Raw genomic sequence first — 7,061 nt, 5'->3', positions numbered from 1 at the left:
GGGGGATGGCCCAGGTTGGCCCCTCTGCCACTGTGTGAGTAGACCACAAAAATGTCGAGAGAAATTAACTTTTGTTTTATGGGATGACAAATAGTGCATGTGCTCTGTCATAGTTTATGCATGTTCTTTCGCTTAATGCAGCAATAGAGGCTGTGTATACAGTTAACAACTAAATCTACCTTGTTTATGTCAAGGGCCTCGGTGCCCAAGACAGCAGGACCTCGACTACGTAGTTCGTAGTCGCGGTGGATAGGAGCGCTAGGGTTTTTGCCTGGCTGCTCTATGATGCGGGAGGAGAAGATAGAAGGAAATAACTTTATTGCTTGTCCCTAAAGGGTGCTAACTATCTGATATATAAAGGCCCCATGGGCTAATAACAAACTAGAAACCTATACGAAACAAACTAGTCTAGGAACTAATGTGCCCGGATCAGGACTCCTGTCCAGCCTGCGCCTTGCCTGATGCGGCCGTCGGCTGCTCCTGGCCGCGCGGCCCACGTCTGTAAGACGTGCCCCACATGACATCTCTCCCCCCCTCGACGAGCAGCTCGTCCTCGAGCTGAAAAGCGGGGTAGCGCTCGACGAAACTGTCAAGATCCTCCCATGTAGCTGACGAAGCTGCTTCACCCTTCCAGTGGACGAGTAGCTGGCGAACGCCGCGTGCTAGGCGCGCACGAGTCACGCGCTCTGGTTCTGGAACAGCCGCCCCGTTGTGGATCGAAGGCAATCCCGGCGGTGTAGTTGGAGGAATGCCGAAGAACTTCTTGAGGAGGCCCACGTGGAACACGTCATGGAGGCGCGAGCGTGCCGGAAGCTCAAGACGGTATGCCACGTCGTTGATCACTTCTGAAATGCGGTACGGCCCATAGAATCGTGGCTTGAGCTTGCCCCTGGTTGGCAAGTTGAGAGAGGACGCGGCGCGCTGTCGAAGGCGAAGCCAAACCCAATCGCCCACCTCATGTCGAATGTCCCGATGACGTCTGTCGTAGTAGGACTTATAGACCGCCTGTGCCTGTTGTAGACGATAGCGGACGTCCTCGATAAGTTCGTCGCGCTCAGCCATGCTCCTGGCCACTGCAGCTACCCGTGTGTCGCCGGGCTCGTAAGAGCGAATAGTGGGAGGGTCACGGCCATACACAAGCTTGAACGGAGTCTCTTGGGTTGCTGTCTGGTAGGCGGTGTTGTATATGTACTCAGCCCAGGGAAGCCACCGGAGCCACTGCTTGGGACGATCCCCGGTAAGACACCGTAAATACATCACAATGATCTTGTTAGCAGCCTCCGTTTGACCATCCGACTGCGGGTGAAATGCTGACGTCATGTGCAGCTTTGTCCCCGTGAGGCGCATGAGCTCTCGCCAAAAAGCGGAGGTGAAGACGGGGTCGCGGTCAGAGACCATAGACTGCGGCACGCCATGGAGACGAACAACCTCAGCGAAGAACACCTGTGCCACTGACTCTGCCGTGTATGGGTGGGCTAACGCCACAAAATGGCAATACTTGCTGAAGCGATCCACCACGGTGAGGATGACAGACTTCCCGCCTACTCGAGGAAGCGCTTCCACGAAGTCGATGCCGATGTCAGTCCACACGCCCGTGGGCACCGGCAGCGGCAGTAGCAGCCCAGCGGGGTGCAAGTGCTCGGACTTGTACCGCTGGCAAGTACCGCAATTGCGGACGTACTCCTGCACCGTCTTGCGAAGGTTAGGTGCGTGGAAATCGCGGCGGAGACGATGCAATGTGCGCAGGACGCCTTCATGCCCATCATCGTGCACGGCACTGAGAATCTCCTGGAGTAGCGGGGATGACGGCGGAATGTAGAGGCGGCCGTTGAAAGTAACGAGGCCGTCGGAGAGCGCCCAAGGCTGTTGCCGCGCGCCTGCCGTGATATCCTCCCGCAGTGTGACGAGCGCCGGATCAGTGGACGTCGCTTGCCGGAGGCGATTGATGAAGTCGAAACGAGGCCCCGAGACCGCCATGATCGTCGTCTCCTCCGTGTCGCGGCGGGAAAGTGCATCCGCCACCGTGTTGGTACTACCTGCCTTGTACTCCACCGTAAAGTCGAATCCCAGGAGTTTGCCAACCCAATGATGCTGCGGGATGGTGGCCAAACGCTGGTCAAGCAGAAATTTGAGGCTGTAATGATCCGTTTTTACCACAAACTGGTGCCCCCATAGGTACGGCCTCCAGTGGCGAATCGCGAGCACCAGGCCGATGAGTTCCCGTTCATACGCTGCCAGGGAACGGTGACGTGGCGCGGCTGGCCGGCTAAAGAAAGCCACCGGGTGGTGGTCCTGAAGAAGGACGGCCCCGAAACCGTACGTCGATGCGTCACACTCGACGATGAACGGCCGTGTAAAATCCGGTAACGCGAGGACGGGAGCCGTGGTGATTGCCGTCTTGAGGGTGTTAAAAGCTGCTGCCGCCTCCGGCGACCAAGAGAAACCATCCTTGCGAAGGAGGGCCGTCAGGGGCGCGGCAACCACGCCAAAGTCCTTGACAAACTTGCGGTAGTACCCCGCAAGGCCGAGAAAGCCCCGAACCGCGCGCGCCGAGCGTGGTTGCGGCCAGTCCGCCACTGCCTGCACCTTTTCCGGATCCATGGCCACGCCTGCAGCGGAGATGGTGTGACCCAGGTATGCGATTGATTCAACGGCGAACGCGCATTTGGAGCGCTTGACGAAGAGCCGGTGCTGGTGCAGGACCGTGAAGACGGTGCGCACATGTCGGAGATGGTCAGCCCATGTCTCGCTGAAAATGAGGATGTCGTCAAAGAAGACGAGAACAAAACGGCGCAGGTATGGCCGCAGCAGATCATTCATGAGGGCCTGGAACGTGGCCGGTGCGTTGCAGAGTCCGAACGGCATCACCAGAAACTCGTAGAGGCCGTCATGAGTACGGAAAGCTGTCTTCGGGATGTCCTCCGCACGCATCCGCACCTGGTGGTAGCCGGAATGTAAATCGAGCTTGGTGAAGAAACGAGCGTGCCGTAGCTCGTCGAGGAGTTCGTCCACCACCGGAATCGGGAACGCATTCTTGACAGTAATGGCGTTCAGGGCGCGATAATCGATGCAGAAGCGCCAGGACCCGTCGGCCTTGCGGACCAGCAGTACCGGGGACGAGAATGCGGAACAACTCGCACGGATGATACCTTGGGCGAGCATGGCGGCGCACTGACGCTCCAGCTCGTCCTTGTGCGCGGCCGGGTATCGATACGGTCGGACGGCCACCGGGGCGGAACCAGGTAGCAGGGTGATGCCGTGATCGCGGCTGCGGGGCGGTGGCACGCCGGAGGGGTCGGCGAAGATGCCGTCGAACTCGGTGATGATGGCGTCCAGGAAGTCGCGGCCGCTGCATGATTTTAGGGCTGGCCCGTCCGGTCCTGCAATGCCGTGCCAGCACACCCGATGGCCCCGCCGCCAGAATGTCATGGAGAGGGCTCGGAAATCCCACAGGATCGGTCCGAGCGACGCCAGCCACTGCGTGCCCAGGACGATGTCGTAGCCCGCGAGCGGCAAGGCGAGGAAATCCTCCGCGAACTCCTCGTGGCCGATGCGGAAGGGCACGACGCGGTACGCGCCCTGGCACGGAACGCGCTCGCCGTTGGCCACCGTGACGCGCATCTTCTCTGTGGTGGGGGGCGGTAACGTAGCACGAGCGGCCGCCTCTTCGGCGATGAAGTTGTGGGTGGAGCCTGAATCGATCAGGGCGAGGAGGGAGACACCTCCGAGAGTAATCTGCATCTGCATGGTTTCACTCGTGCGCACGCCGGCGATCGCGTGGAGCGAGATTTGAGGGTCGGCCCGCGATGCATCAATAGTGGCGGAGGCCGCGTCGTCGTCGTCGTCGTCCGGCGCTAAGTCGAGGAGAAAGATGCGTTGGCACACGCGGTTGTGGCCCCTGCCAAACTTCTCGTTACAGTTGAAGCAAAGGCCCAGGCGACGGCGTTCCTCCATCTCTGTCTGGGAGAGACGCTTGATTGGGCGTCCGTCCGGCAGATTGTGGCCCTGCTGAGGTGCGGCTGGTGGGGCCGAAGCGGGGGGCGCGAGGCGTGGTCCTGGTGTCGGCAGGATGCCCTTCTGTGGAAAACGCACTGGTGGTGCGGCGGAAAGCGCGCACTGGTCGCGCAGCTCCAATTTGCGGGCGAGGCTCATGGCGACGGCGAGGGACTGTGGGTTATGGATCTCCACGTCGAGGCTGAGGGGTGGCTGGAGTCCCGCGGTGAAGATCTGCACTTTCTGTGTCTCGGATAAGGTGCCTGCCCGGGGAAGGAGTGCCTCAAACCGCTCCTGGAAGTCGACGACGGACGTCGTGCGTTTGCACGCCATTAGTTCGCCCAGCGGGTTAGCGCGCAGCGGTGGCCCGAAGCGGAGATTGAGCAGCTCGGAGAAGCGGCGCCACGGAGGTGTGCCCTCGTCGCGCTGGACCTGCATATACCATAGTTGGGCAGGACCCTCGAGATTGTAGGACGCCATCCACACCTTCTCCTCCTCGGCGATCCGTTGTTGATGGAAGAAGGACTCGCATCTGTTGATGAAGGCGAGCGGATCAGACTTGCCGTCGAACTTGGGGAAGTCCATCTTCTGGAACCTGGGCGGCCGATCATTGTGGTGCTGCCCATCATGGGCGGCGTCAGCGCTGGACGAGGGGGAGGACTTGTCCTTCTGGAGTGCGGTGACGGACGACTGCAGGGACGTCACCGTGGCCGTCAAGGCCTCGATCATCTTAGCCAGATCCGCGGTGGTCGGTTCTGCCATGCCGGAAGTGACCGAGGCGGCAGCGGATTGTGGCGATGTCGGGGAGCTGGGCGCGGACACAGGGGGGAAAGCGGCCGGCGGATGGAGCGTGGACGAGGAGGAGGATCGCCTGGAACCTGATACCAAGTTGTCAAGGGCCTCGGTGCCCAAGACAGCAGGACCTCGACTACGTAGTTCGTAGTCGCGGTGGATAGGAGCGCTAGGGTTTTTGCCTGGCTGCTCTATGATGCGGGAGGAGAAGATAGAAGGAAATAACTTTATTGCTTGTCCCTAAAGGGTGCTAACTATCTGATATATAAAGGCCCCATGGGCTAATAACAAACTAGAAACCTATACGAAACAAACTAGTCTAGGAACTAATGTGCCCGGATCAGGACTCCTGTCCAGCCTGCGCCTTGCCTGATGCGGCCGTCGGCTGCTCCTGGCCGCGCGGCCCACGTCTGTAAGACGTGCCCCACATGACAGTTTAAGCCCAGGTATCAACTATATTTTTCTATAGACTTGGTCGAAATTAAAGAAGTTTGACTTAAACAAATCTAGAACTTCAATAATTTTGAAATGGAGTACTAAAATAGACCGTTCACAGGCAGTTCTAATTTCTAGAATCATGGTATGCTATTCAGTCAAACAAAAAATCATGGTATGCTAACTTCTAATAACTGTTCATTGGCTGTAAAATACAGTATACAAGTCCAATGGCAGTACAGGCATGTCCTCCGTTCTGAAATAGATGACTCAACTTTGTACAAAGTTGTTAGTACAAAGTTGAGTCATCTATTTTGGAACGGAGGGAGTACACATCTGAAGGTGCAAATAGCAAGACCCAAGACTCCAAAAACTAAAATCCCCATAAAAGTGAAGCCACCAAAAAGGTTACAAGGTCCTAAACAGAGACCCCAGTTCAAGATTTGGTGCGTTTTGGTAACATCTAACATCACAAAAGCTAGCTTGATGATAGCGCTAATGCTACAAAAGCTAGCAAATATCTAATACTCTACGTAGTACACATATTACTTTGGGAGGAATCGACTAATAATGCCATATTACACAACACACAAAAGATAAGAGATTGAAACTTCTACTGCAGATTCACATTGCTCGGAACCAAAATGCAGCAGGACCTTACCGGGATGTCGAAGTTTTCAGCCTTGCCGAACCCTGGAGGCGGCGTCCGCGGAAACGCGGTCAATGGTGGCGGTGATCTCCGCGGGTCGAGGACGCCGGAGGAGACGGCGGTGCTCCGGTGGAGGAGGCAGCGCCCTGAACCGGATTCCAACGGCAATCGGTCGAGAAAGGGGGAAGCTTCTTACTCCACTTTACTCTTTTGCAGCTCCCAGCGGCCGCGCTCTGCAGGAATTTGGGGCCCTGGCGCGCGGCTGGGCCGAGGAGAAGGAACGAGGGGGCTGTGCCGGAGCGAGCGGAGGCGGCGCCGCGAGAGGGGGGCAGCCGTTTGGCCTGGCCCTGGTTGGAAGGAATTCTTTTTCTACCTCTTCTGACATTGACAGTGGAGTCATTTTTTCTTCTTCAGGAAATAACTCCTGTCTCTCTTGTGCTTCATGGCTGACAAAAAAAGGTTGCACTACATGAACAAAAGAAAATGAACTCTATCAGATAGCATCACTCTTGAACGAAAAAAATCGTTTCTATAAGTCTCATTGAAGTGAGATTTAAGTCCCAAACGATTTCGAAAAGTGCAACTTTTCATGAGAGTCCAACTGTTAGAAAATCCTTGTGGATTAAGACATTATGGTATGCTGCTCATTGTGGCGTACCATAATGTCCAAACAGGATAAATATAGCTTTGTAAGTTGATGAGAATTATCAAAATAAGAATTTCGTTCTTGCAACCTTCTATGGCGATTTACATACAACACAGTCATTTATGTGGTGGAAGAACTTGCATCTTTTGGGAGATAAAACTAGCCTACTCGTCGTCGAAGATGTAGACGACTCCATGTCCGCGAAGATTGCGTCCACCTCTGCCATCGATCATAGGTGTAGCGACGATTAGTCTCCACCTCCGTCTCCAAGCGGATGGAGTCTAGAATGGCATGCTGCTCCATCACCTCCTTCGCTTGGGTGAACTCAAACGCGTCCAGCGTGTGTGCCATGACGAATCTGTCTTGGGCAACCGGAAGCGTCGACTCTACCTGAATTTTATTACTGCCAGCTCAGTGTGTCCAATCAGCACGGGAATAGCCAAAACCGCTTAAATCAAGTGGAAGACCACCGTAGGGGGGTAATTGATCTGGTTTCAATGATTTTAGGCGGTGATTGGACTGGTACTAGACTTGAGCGGGAAATCG

The sequence above is a fragment of the Triticum dicoccoides genome, chromosome 5A (genome assembly GCF_002162155.2).
Source record: "Triticum dicoccoides isolate Atlit2015 ecotype Zavitan chromosome 5A, WEW_v2.0, whole genome shotgun sequence".
In the NCBI taxonomy this organism is placed as follows: domain Eukaryota; kingdom Viridiplantae; phylum Streptophyta; class Magnoliopsida; order Poales; family Poaceae; genus Triticum; species Triticum dicoccoides.
This window is presented reverse-complemented; position numbering follows the sequence as displayed.